A 13578-nucleotide genomic window follows, 5' to 3' on the forward strand; every position below is an offset into this window, starting at 1 on the left:
AATACACCCTGTATATCGTATGTTAATAAACAAAATAAAAACAAACTTCACGCCTGTATCCCTACGGGGTAGACAGATGTGTAACCTTGGTAACCTTCTACTTTTCGCCTGTGTTCTGTCCCATGATGTGATAGGGGCGAGCCTATCGCCGTATCAGGTACAATATCAGACTCTGGACTGATAGAGCAGAAAAAGTCTAGATCACTTTTCCCAAACTGGAATTCGAACCCTGGACCTCAGACCGGTGAAGTACCATACCCGCAATCCACCTACACCATCGAAGTAGTAATTTATGTTATGTTCAGTAAAAACAAAATCCGGTACCAACATTATATTATTATAAATTAACTCTCCATTATAAAATTTCTGTAATATATACTGTAAAACAAAAATAACTGAACTTTTTACAATGAAAATATCTGAGAAAATTTTAAAAGTTCTAAACCTTCAATAATGTTTTGAGAGCTTTTAGGGTTTGTGTATAGGCCCTTTAAGTTCCCCTCTCACTTCAGAATCCTATTCATTTTAGTGTTGGCTTTTTATCTACACATGCTGCTACGTATTTAACCGATTTTAAAAAAAGTTGCGCAAGTCATTGCTTTTAATAAAAAATCAAATTTAAGTATAAATAGAATGTTTGTTTTCTGTTCAAAAAGCGGCGATAGCATAGTTGGATGTGGTACGGACTGCAGAGACGAATGTGCGCAGGTTCAAAACCCAAGGGTACACACTTCTGACTTTTCTAAAAATTATGTGTGTATTCTTTGTGAATTATAGCTTGATTTAACGGTGAAGGAAAACATCGTGATGAAACCTGCATACCTGAGAAGTTCCCTATAGGAATTTTGAGGGTGTGTGAAGTCTACCAATCCATATTAGGTCAGCGTGGTAGACTTAGGCCTAATCCCTCTCAGTAGTAGAGACGGCCCGTGCCCGGCAGTGGAACAGTATATAATACAGGGCTGGTGTTATTATATTAAACATATAAAGTGTTTCGTACTGTTGTGTTTTTAGGGATAGGAAGTTTCTTAACGCAATTGAATATATATGTACGATCTACTAGGATATACTTATTAATAAAACTAAGCCAAATCTTAATAGTTATAATAGATTAAAAATTATTTAATTTAATATCATTTAATTTTCTGCAAGTTGTTTATGATATAAGAAGTGATGCGGAACGGATGCGATCTCTCGCGTCCATCTGAGTTAACATCACGAGTCAAAAGAAGTGATGTAGTGTTTGCTCAGCTGGATTCGGAAATGACTAGTACGAGATTGCGGTTTCGCTCAACATTAATATAGGTAAGGTTGTTGAGCGTTGTTGTAGAAGTTCCCACTAATTAATAGACGTTATTTATCTAAGGACGGAGCATTGCTGTGACAAATTTAAATAAATAAAATAAAATACTTTATTTATCACGTAGGCGAACAAAGGTGTAGTTATGATACGTCAAAACAAAGCATAAGAATAATTGTTATTATTTCTAAACAATTATTAAAATTACTTATATAACTATGAATATTTTAAATTAGGAATAAAATTTATAATAAAAACAAGGTACAGACCGAAGTAACCAGCTCGGGCTGGTTTATTATATCCGTTCCGCATCACTTCGCATGACATAAACAATTTGCGGAAACGCAATTATCTACTTATTATCCTTAGAAACTGTTTAGTCCATTGAAATGTTACATTTTTTAGGCCTTACCTTGCGTTTTTTAGAGGACGCAATTTTATTTTTTTGAAGTGTAGGGGGGTCAGTGTAAAGCTAAAACCCAGTTTGTGGGGTCGCCACCCTTGTCCCACGGCCGCCATCTTGAAAATAGGGGTTGAAATGGTTTTTACGATGTATCTCTTAAACTATTTATCTTATAAAAAAAATTATAAACATTTTTTGTTGCAAATTAAATTCTCTACAACTTTGGTCCAGCAAATTTTTGTCGTAGAACTATAAATAAAAAAGTTATAAGCCTAAATGTTAAGAAATTCAATGTTAAGCAATGTCCATTGCAACGTCATCAGAACGTCTGTTTATAAGGTTCATAATACTTTTTTTTGTACTCTCATTACGTACAACACAAACCCGCGGTTGTCGGCTTGTACGCGAATTACTTCCTGAATCGCTTTGGCACAGATGAAGCAATTGTTCACAAAATCAAAGTCTGGCTCTGGAGCTTCTGAAACTGACGATAAACTACTGGAGCTGCTACTGCGACGACGAACAACATTCATACTATCCAGTCGTATCCCTTATGATCAGGGATACCTCGTCTGTAATTGTATACAAATAGGAACGTATAAATCCAATGAAAAGGTTCCATAGTTCAAATATTCAGTTTACATATTTCCTAGCAGCGAATTCCGAACGCGGACACCACGAGCGCGAAACTATTAATTTTTATTGAATTTTTTACACTGTATGTCGTCAGAATTTTGTCAAACATCACATGACATGTTTTTTGTCAAACAGATGAAAAATTCCAATGATTTTCCAAATGCTTTGAGTGTGCACGGTTAACTATTTGACTAAAAAGTTTGTGATATTAGCTTGAAATTTACCGGATAACAGATGAATTCACCAGTTTTAAATTGCCTGAAAATGGCATAGTATGTTTGTAAAGTTAGAAGTAAACGCAAAACCCTTTGAACAGATTATAGGATTTGGCACACAGAACTAATAATAATACCACTCCTGTATTATATACTTCTCACCATCTGAGAAGGTTTTAGGCTTTAGTCCATCACACTGGCGTACTGCAGTTTGGCAGACTTCACATATTCAAATTATTATAGAAAATTTTCAGGTTTCTTCACGATGTTTTCCTTTACCGTTAAATCGAGCCAATATAAAAAAAAATACACACGTAACATTGAATGCTCTTCGTGTGTGCCTTGGGTTTTGAACTTGTTGCCGTTGGCTTAGCAAACTGTTTGATTCCCAACTAAGCTATCACTCCTAAGGGTTGATAAATAAACCTAACCTGTGTGTATGCTACTTTTTATCTCAAAAAAGTACATTGAGAATTTAAAACTGGGAAGAGGCTATAACACGAGGAGTTATAAGCAGGATGCAGCTATAAATAATTTATAATGAAATACTGATTTGTCATTTACGCCCTTACGTCAAATCATTTAGGGCTCGTATTCACAAACGTCATTTACCTAATCGGAACAATGGTGTGATAATAAGTCTGTTTCTCATTGCTTTCAGTACGATAGCCTTTGCAGTTAATAAATATTGAGGCACTGTGATTGGCTAATATTGATATACAACTTTATTAAAATTGGTTGTCAGATAAACAAAGCTAAACAATGCCAAAGAAAACAATGAAATTACCGACACTATGCGTTTGGGCGTACTGTATGTGCTCATAGTAAAATAAAAATAAATAAAAATGCTTTATTCATCACGTAGGCGAACATAGTTGCACTTATGATAAGTCAAGGTACATGAGAATATTCAATTATTACTTAATTAGATTAGCTTATATAAACAAAGACAATAGTATTTGTGAATATGAGTGTAAGATTAAAAAAGAAACAAAATACTGATTAAGCGATTGTCAACCTTATACCGCTTCAATCTTAATATAGTTTTCCACTGGATAAAAATATTTTAACGACCCCTCAGCTTCTTTGACGTCAATCCTTTTGTAGGAATAATCTTGGCAGAAAAACCTAAGTGATTGAACTGGGAATCAAACCTAGAACCTTCCAGTCAACAGCTTAAATACACTACCACTAAACCAACTAGCGATATCTGTGAGTCGTATTTGAATGTGAAATAAGAATATAACATTTCTATTTGAGTCGATCCCGCGGTATAGCAGAAAGAATTCGATAAAATGTTATTGAGCTATGAAGGTTTATTTCCTTAGTTATTGTTATCATCTCATAAAAGCATCTATCGTTGGCAATATAAGCTTTAATCCCGGCTCTGCTCGCGTTAACCTCTCGCAAAATCTTATTTCTTATCTTGCTAATATTATGAATGGAAAAGTATTTGAATATTTGTTAGAGGTAAACGTAGGAACAACTCATCGAATTTTGATAAAATTTTATCAAGCAGGTAGACCTTGTGCTTGACTTACTTATAGGCAACTTTCATCATGATCATTTCAGCCGGGAATCGTTCACTGCTGGACATAGGCCTCCCCAATTGAGCGGGACCGGTTCTGGGCCGCCCTCATCCACCGGACTCCGGCGACCCTCACCAGGTCGTCGGTCCATCTCTTAGGAGGCCTGCCTACGCTCCGTCTAGGCTACTTTGTATCCTTATAATTTGCAACCATGGTTAATAAGGACTTTTGAAGCGGGAAACGCTTTTCACCCAAGAGAAACCGCGTGCCACCACTAGTGATTAATAATGTAGTTTTATGTTAATCAAAGAATTTAATAGTCAGTTCAGTAGTTTCAGAGAACTCTTACAAACAAACTTTTCCTCTTTTTAAGATTAGTGTAAACTAGACTTCTACGGATAATTTTACAAGATAACTAGGTAATAACAAGTGAAACTCCACAAACTATTATTTCAACACTAGAAAAACTACGAAGGAGTCGACCTATCAAAACATTGTTTGGGAAGGAGGAACGAATAATTACTTACTAAAGAACTTTTCCTGTGGAACAATAGTAAAGCCCATTAATACTGTAGACAATTGTCTACAAGAAGATCTTACTTGAACATCAATAAATGTCTACATCATCGAAATCTCGATAGCTCGGACATTCCAACCACTTAATTCCATAATACGAGCTCAGCGACAACCCTAGATCCTAATTATACGCTCAATTTAATAAGTATGATGCATGTAACATATCATTTCTAGCCCATACGATTATCAACCATAATCCGGTGACAATAAGAGCGTTGTTTGTCTGAAATCGTTCCAGGGTTGGCACGCGTCATTACGCGAGTCGTAATACGCAGGAAAGTAATAAAGCAACGAGCCTTTTATATGAAGGTTGTTGATGACGAGCTGTTAAATCGTCGAATGGGCCTTATCTGGGAATTTTGGAGTTTGTTTTCTCACCCTTAGGATTAGTATGGTTTTTCATTGAATTTGGTTAAGGATTTCGTTTGTGGAAACGGTAATAGGATATTGTGAGGTTTTATAGTTTTTTTTCTAGTTGGCGTTCCTATGAGGACGTAATAAGTACTATAAAGGGTCACATTGTTACCTACTAGGTTTTGCGCGGCTATGCTAATTTATTATATCTACCTGTGGATAGCGCTATGGCGCTATCGGCACGACGCCAAAGGCAACTATTTAAAAACTTCAAATATTCAATACGTAAGCAAATAACCGAGATAAAAAGTAGGCTGTATGCTAATCCAAGACATGGTCTTTCCGTCTGCCAAATTCCACCAAAATCAGTTGAGCGGTTCCCGCATATTATACTCCTAACAAACATCTTAACATTTTTACAAAGATTTTAGATATACATATATATACTAGTGACAGCTTCGTGCCAACAACGCGAGCATGACGCGCGGTTTCTGGGCGTTTTCTGGGCCCTTATTCTGTATAATAGTGTAAACGTGTAACGCGGCCGTGTCATGTTATCTTCGAGAAATGTGCGTGGAATGGTATTCTGAAAGCCAAATTTCTATAGTCCTAAACATGATGCGTTGTGTTACGTGCCTGTTACGCACTGTTAAAATAACGTGCGGGATAGAGAATAAGGCCCCAGAAATACACAGCATCGTCTGCATCGTGTTTAGCGAATCAACACGCGAACCTGACGTCAATACGTTTTTGTCTGTTTTTATTTTCAATATGAGTATAATAACCCATATACACACACACTTACAGTCACATTTTACTGAGTAAAGTTTTTCTTATGATTCGTATTAGGGTGGCGATACATATTTTGCTATAAGCGTCAACATGTTTTAAAAATCATAGGCTATATAATTTCTCAAAAATAGTGAGAAGCACAGCCATTATAGTTCGTTAATTGATTTGCTGCGCAGGACAGCGACCAATTTATCAACCATAGCGACACTAATTAACCAATTAACTAATACCGTCTCTAATGAGATTGTGCGCGTGTACCAAATTTGCTACACATCTTGCATTCAACGTGCCAAGATATTTCTGTATGATGACATCGAATTTTGTCAATATTATAATGTAGTACTTATTTTATTTCTGCCGCCAAGCAGTCGTGTGTAGTCACTGTTGTGTTCAGATTTGAAGGAAATTGTAGCCAGTGTAACTACTGTACATAAGACTTAATATCTCATGTCTTAGGATGGCGAGCGCAGTGGAGTACCAAACAATACTTTGTGATTCAAGGTGTTGGAAGGTGTTTCTACTGTTTATGGGCGGTCGTATCGCTTACCAAAAGACGAACGGCAAGCTCATCTCGTCATTAAAAGGAAAAAACAGCCATCTGTTAGCATTTGATACTCTACCTGGACAGCATCACGCTTACCATCAGGTGCAGAGCAGTTATTGTTGTGCTTGTATCATCATCATTGGCAATTAACATCTACGTGAGATGATTAAGTAGTTTTCGTAGAAGATGCGAGGTTCGATATACACCTACGCTGGTGACTTTTGTGCTTGTATACATAAAAATAATAATTTGAAAAAGCAGCCTTAAAATTTTATTTTCTCTGATAACTATTAAGTCCTGCAATACCTAGTGTAATTTTACTAATGATGAAACACGATAATAAATACTGCTTGGTAGATGAAATATATAAATCAGTAATACAATTTTGCTTATAAAATATATTTTCGATCGATATTACGTTTTATATTGCAAGTAATAAAAATTATATTAGCAGTTTTAAATGGGAAAAAAACTATTTATCACTTAAAACAGTACGTGGGAGGACATAGAGCTATAAAATCGTAAAGGCCATGAAATAAAAACGTCATTAAACAGTTTACAACCCAATGCGTAGTAATAACGTTTCAAATCTGCCGGGTTATAGCGGTGCAGATCTGACGAGCTGTTTTATCGAGTTGTATATAAATAAGTTCACTCCAATGTTAATGGGTAGGTAGAGATGTAGCCAGTTTACTAATAGAGTATGCATTTTATATTTTAATTTTCTGGATAATTGTATAGTCTATCACGTATTTTATTTCTTATCACTGTTTTCTCAACGAGAAGACTCGTGTCAGCCTAATGGAATTTATGATCTGTAGAATAGGAGACCCTGGATTCAAACGATTTTCCGAGACTGCATCTCCTAGAAGATGTTGATAGCGGGAAAGTAGCCGCTCTTAAAAACTAATCTAAGTGTCTCCTAAAAATGCTTTTGTATGGTAGTGGGATATATTTTACATCCGCAGGCATTACGACCATCCTAAACATTGTGTCAAAACCTGCCACAGTGGCCCAAGTAAGTATTTTGCTTCCCTGGATTAAACTGTGTATATCCGGTTCCAACAGACCGGCATAATAGTGTCGACTGCCGAGGGTAATCATCTCTCGTCAGTCTATATGGACCCCACTCCACTTACCAACAGATGCAGTAAGGAGCAAATTGATGTGCCCGTAAAAAAATGCTTAAAAAAGCATGTGATGACGACTCCACAGAGGAGTGGGATAAAAGCAAATTATAGAAGTCACTGACAACCTTACATATATGCCTTCTTCAAAAAATTCCAGGCCATTATCCACCTGCAAGATAAGCATACAACTGCAAAAAAGTAGCTATATACAAAGAGGAGTGAGATAAAAGCAAATTATAGAATTCACTGACAGCCGTACACATAATCCTTCTTAAAAAAATTCAGGCCGACGTGCACCTGCAAGATACCCATACAACTGTATATAGTACGCCGTATGCTCTACCTACATATAAATCCACACTATTATCATTAAATCACGCCTGTAGACCGAGCTTTAAAACTCTAACTAACAAGAAAGCTCCCATCCGATTACGGTCAGATGTTTTTATCTAAGCTCCCTGTTATCACTTTAAACCGCGCTGATATTCAACTTAAAAGTTCTTAAGAAACTTTTGTAATATGCATACGGTGAGTAACGCAAATGAGGTCTCTATGAAGAGCTTTCAAGTTGTCTCTGGATAGAGCTTAGTTCGGTAGAGTTTGGCTATTTGTTTATAGAGTTAAGTCCAAGTTTTGATTTTAAGACGGATTGCTTCGGCTATAGTAGTTTGCTGAAAGCGGTATTAGATCGTTTTATTGTGTTGCTTGTTGTTAGAATAATTCAGATCCTGATTCGATGTTCAGATTGGGACATTTAACTAATTATATGACAATTAATTAGTTAACTAGATATTTTTATGAAGTTCGTCTACTATTGCGGTAAACAAATATGTGAATCTTGATCATGAATGTCTAAAGAGCTGTGGATGTAAACGTAAGACAGCAGACCCACAATTGTGTATAAATACTAAACAAATATATACATAATGATTTCTTATGTTTATGCGAATGTTAGACATCGAAATAAAACTAGTTTCTGGCGGCGGAGTCTATCAAATGACCATAAAGATTGTATAGTCTTCGATAGGTCGGGAGAAAATTAAAATGTAAGTATCCAAAAACTAATTTTATTCCAAAATATTTACAAATATAAAATATAATTTACCTAGTACGAGAAACAAACCCCAAGACTTATATTTATGTCCATCAATAATACTTTTCAATTTTCATTCCATCCACATTCCAATATTCAGATTTAATAAAATCCTGTACAGCCAATTCTGGACCGGAACGGTTCATTGGTCCTATCCCATGGCCATCCTCTTATCCTATCTAATAGGAAAATGTCACAAATTGGATGTTCCGGGCCGGTTCGTTCCAACACTCAAACAAATTGACATGATTTATTTTCTTGTTTGCGGGAAGTTTTAATTGGAATTTTCGGGGATCATCAGGTGTTGAGTTAACGGGATAAATAAAATGTTTGATTGGTTAAGTTTTAGTTTAATTGTTTTTATTTTGCATATTATTATTATGTGTCACTACGCAGTGGAATTAATGCTCGATACGGCGATAGTTTCACATCCTATCTTGGAACGAATCACACATAACAAAAAGTTAGTGGTCTAGTTGCAAGTTGCAATTGAACCTACCCCTTTGAGGATTAAAGCGGGAAGTGTGTTTGTTTGTTTTAATATAGTATAGGTAAATATTTATATGCAAATAGATGACAAGATAAACAAACTTCTGGTCTGACAGTAAGCGAAATGGATACCTAAACGGTAACTCTAGTATTGTGGGTAACAAAGCATCAGTTGCCATTGCATCTGGATTGACACTAAAACATTCGACATTCAGCCTCATAATGGCCAGTAATTACACTGGATATGTACTTTTTTATAGGGGCACGGAGAAATGACCACAATGAACCTGATGGTAAGTGAAGTGGTGTCCAATAGAATGTCGACTGACAAGAGATGATTACCCTTCAACAGTCGATACAATTATGCCGGTTGGAACGGGATATACACAAGCTGATCTCGGAACGCGACACATTTATATAGATCACTAGGACGGGTTTTAACACCTTGAGTACGGTGATCGTTATCTGGGCGGCGATAGCCTAGTTGGGTGTGGAACGGACTGCCAAGACGAATGTCCGCACGTTCAAATCCCAAGGACACACACCTCTGACTTTTCTAAAATCATGTCTGTATTCTTTGTGAATTTGTCGTTCGCTTTAACGGTGAAGGAAAACATCGTGTGGAAACCTGCACATCTGAGGAGTTCTCTATAGGAATTTCGAAGGTGTGTGAAGTCTACCAATTCGCACTAGACCAGCATTGTGGACTAAGGCCTAATCCCTCTCAGTAGTAGAGGAGGCCTGTGCTCAGCAGTGAGCAAGTATATAATACAGGGCTGATATTTTTATTATTATTATTATCTGGGCGGATATAAAAGCCTACCATCGGCGATATATTTCAAATCGGAACACAGAAGTACTTGTACTTGTAGTTGGTACCATAATACCCACCCTGACTCTCGTGTAAGAGAAAGCTACCAAGCAACCAAGATTAATGCCGGCCTGACTAAATAATGGAAAAATTCCAATCCGAGTAACCAAAATTTTTATTCTGCTAACACAAAATTTTATTGTAACTTACATTTTGATAGAATTGAATCTGAAAATAAAATTATTAGAACAAGATAAAACAAAAGTCTTAAAAAACTATTCAGATTATTATTCCACGAATTCATTACACGTACATTCTGAAGCAAACCATAACATTTCAAAGCTAAAAATTGAAATTCAAAGAAAAATACCATTTATATGAAATCAGCTAAATACCGTATCAAAGGAAATCTTTAGCTGAAGTTTCAGAGGTGCGGCCGAGGTATACAAACTTTTAATCGATCAGCTAAAAACTAAAATTGGACGGTAATAAGCTCGCCAGAAGCTTTTCGCTTGAATTAAAGTTTTTTAGTTTAATAGGGGGATAAATGAGGGAGTGTTGGTGTAAGAGAACGATTTACTTTATTCGTGGACTTTTTCATAAAGCTTTTTCAAATACTACCTCTGTAGCATGGTTGTATTGCGCGCGCAATATGACACCGCTTTGGGATCCTGGGTTGGATCCTGGTGATACGTTCGCCCCCATCACATCATGGGATGGAACACATATGGTATAACATAGTTACCGTGGTTGCACTTCTGCCTGCCCTTTCGAGGATTAAGGTGTGATCTATGTGTGTGTGAGAGAGAGGTTAAATACCTTTATTTACGTGTTATCTAAATCATGGTTTCAAATCCTTTCTAAATAAAGCTATAGATAAGATATCTTGGCGTAAAGATAGCCTTAAAGTGTCTCGGTTTTCGAAAGAAGGTCACTCGAGTTCCTTCAACTTTAACTTTTTCTGTTTACGTGTTATTGTTAATTATAGTGAACTTTGATAGTGAAGGAAAATGTCATAAGTGTTACCATTTACTGGGGCTTATTAGTGAACTGGTATTAATGTTATGAATCTAATAAACAAGAAATCATCTTCAATTCGTTTATTATTAATAGCCACCTCGAATAAGTACCTAATATTACGGATCTCTATGTATGTTTTGTGTAATAAATCTATGGTGTGTCAATTAATAAATAAATAAATCGAACTAAAACCTCGTCAATCGACATCTGTATACACTGCCTCTAGACCAAAACACGCAAGAAGCAATAATAAATAATTACTTAAGTCACTTGTAATCTCATCACTCGTAAAGTACAATTGTTCGGACCATTCACCTGGTGTAATACAATTTGGCGCTTAATTTGGGAAACGGCGTCACAAGAGCCCATCCTAATAACTCCATAATCCATAGATATGCTGCGAATGGAGGAAACTCCTGTTTCTGAACGAATTTTGGGTGCCATTAACTATGGTGTACAGATAGGCACAAAATTCTTATGGAAAGATATTAATTTAACATAAAATTAGGAACTAAAGTACTATTTCTGCCGCTATATATTGCATTTGTTTACAATCATTATAATTACTTCAGCTAAAAGATTAATAAAAAAATTAGATGACCTTCGTCTAGAAACTCATCACCGAAACATTATAGTCTTATGATATCCAGATCAATTACAAAACATTACTAAATTATACAGCGTACAAAATGAATTCATACAAGAGAGTTTTAAAGTAATAAAGGTTAACAATTGCTTTTGTAATTATTAGATTCTTGACTCCAAAATTTACATTTGGAATAAGCCATTTAATTATTTTTCTACGCATATATGAGAACAACAAACATAAAAGTACAAAAGGAAAAACACACCCACACACACAGTTAACTATATTGGGCATACGACCGAATCTAAAGCTGTAAGATATAGCAAATACACACGTAGATCAGTCCTAAAACCCATAGGAGTAGGCAGAGATTATGAATTGTTAATTCGCTCGATTCTTTCGAAATTCTTTCGCTTCCTTCACCTCCATCAATATTATCAAGCATTCCCAACGGTTTAGAGTATTTTGATCTGACCTTCACCAAGAATGTCAGATATCTGACATTCAAAAGTTCGATACGATCGACCCTATCAGCCGTTCTATTCACCTTCGCCTTATATATACCCATTGTCAGTTTCCTACATCGAATCTCTCCAAATATTTTAATAAAAAATGTTCAAAGTCTTGCTTACTTGGGAAGTCAGAATATCGTAAAGTAATAAATTCTTTTGTTTTCTTATTCTTGTATTTTAATGTTACCTTTCACAAAGTAATATCAAACTACAGAAAACGAAACACCCACAAATAAATTACGAAGGGAAAATTAATATTAAAATAGGTGAACATGTTTTTCACGTCACTGTACATTGAGAATATTATAAATCGTTGCTTTTAGTGAAATTAAATTCGGCATTCGAGGTGGAGCGAGACGGATATACGCTCAAACTGTGCGCAAGACAAGGACAGGTGTATATCCACGCGTGCCTCTGTAAATCTTACCAGGGAGCACTAAACGGGATGTTTATTGTAGGCTGTTAGGGGTGATGTCTTTTAATAATGTGGAGGTTGTAATAAAAGTTTTTTCTTTCTTGTAAGGAGTGATGGAATGCTGTTTTATGTATATTGGGCGGAGGTCACCGGAGAGCGTTGGGTCGCCATGATTGCACTCCGAATTTCGGACAGTTTTCTAAACTATTGACAGAAATATTATGTTAATTTATTAGAATACAAAATGACAGTTATTATTATGTAATAGCTCTAGCAAAATACTTTTTATGTTGTAGCTTTAGTCGTTTTGAAAGTCTAATTGGAGTTATTAAATGAATTAAATAAAGTTTCCTTCGATAGTTAAACTCTAAGAATAACTAAAAACTCCAATAAAAGAATCTTGATTGGTTAATTCGAGATTTTCTGGAAGCTATCGTATTAAGACTGCCTACTATTACATGTAATATATATTACTTTAGTCAAATGTTTTATCTATTTACTTTTAAGACATAAGTAACGAACCATAAATATAATATTTTACTTTTTTAAAAAGACCCCACTTCCAGTAGGTCGATCTGGAAATCCTTGGAAGAGGTCCATGTTCATCAGTGAATATCCTGCTGCTGATGATGATGAAACGGACCCCACTGCACCTGATGGTAACAGAGATCCAAATACATTGTTATGACTGCTATTGTAATAAGAGTAGATAGAGTAGGTAGGAGAGGTAAATAGCATTATGTAACTATGTACATACTACACAGTAATAGAATACGTGCCTCCAGGTACAAATTATGGTAACGGAATAAGGTCAGATATTTTCGAATGACGAGAGATTCCTTGACACAACTATTCCTGTTTGAAATACACAAATAAACATTTCATCATGAACGAATTTAAATTAAACAGACTGGACGGCCTGATTCAAACAATTTATCTTAACCGAAATCAGAAGTTTCTAGAAAACTTTGTGATTTACTTACAGTCGTTTAACAGTTATTTGGTTTATTTATTAGTACCTATCTTAATTAAGAATGTATTTAAATTAAAATATGTATTTACATTATAACAATATACCATGGGGCTATAATGTCATAAATAAAAAAACCTGGCAATAAAAATCACACACAACACACACACACACACACACAATATCACGCATTTATCCCCGAA

The sequence above is a fragment of the Manduca sexta genome, chromosome 2, assembly GCF_014839805.1.
Source record: "Manduca sexta isolate Smith_Timp_Sample1 chromosome 2, JHU_Msex_v1.0, whole genome shotgun sequence".
Lineage (NCBI taxonomy): Eukaryota > Metazoa > Arthropoda > Insecta > Lepidoptera > Sphingidae > Manduca > Manduca sexta.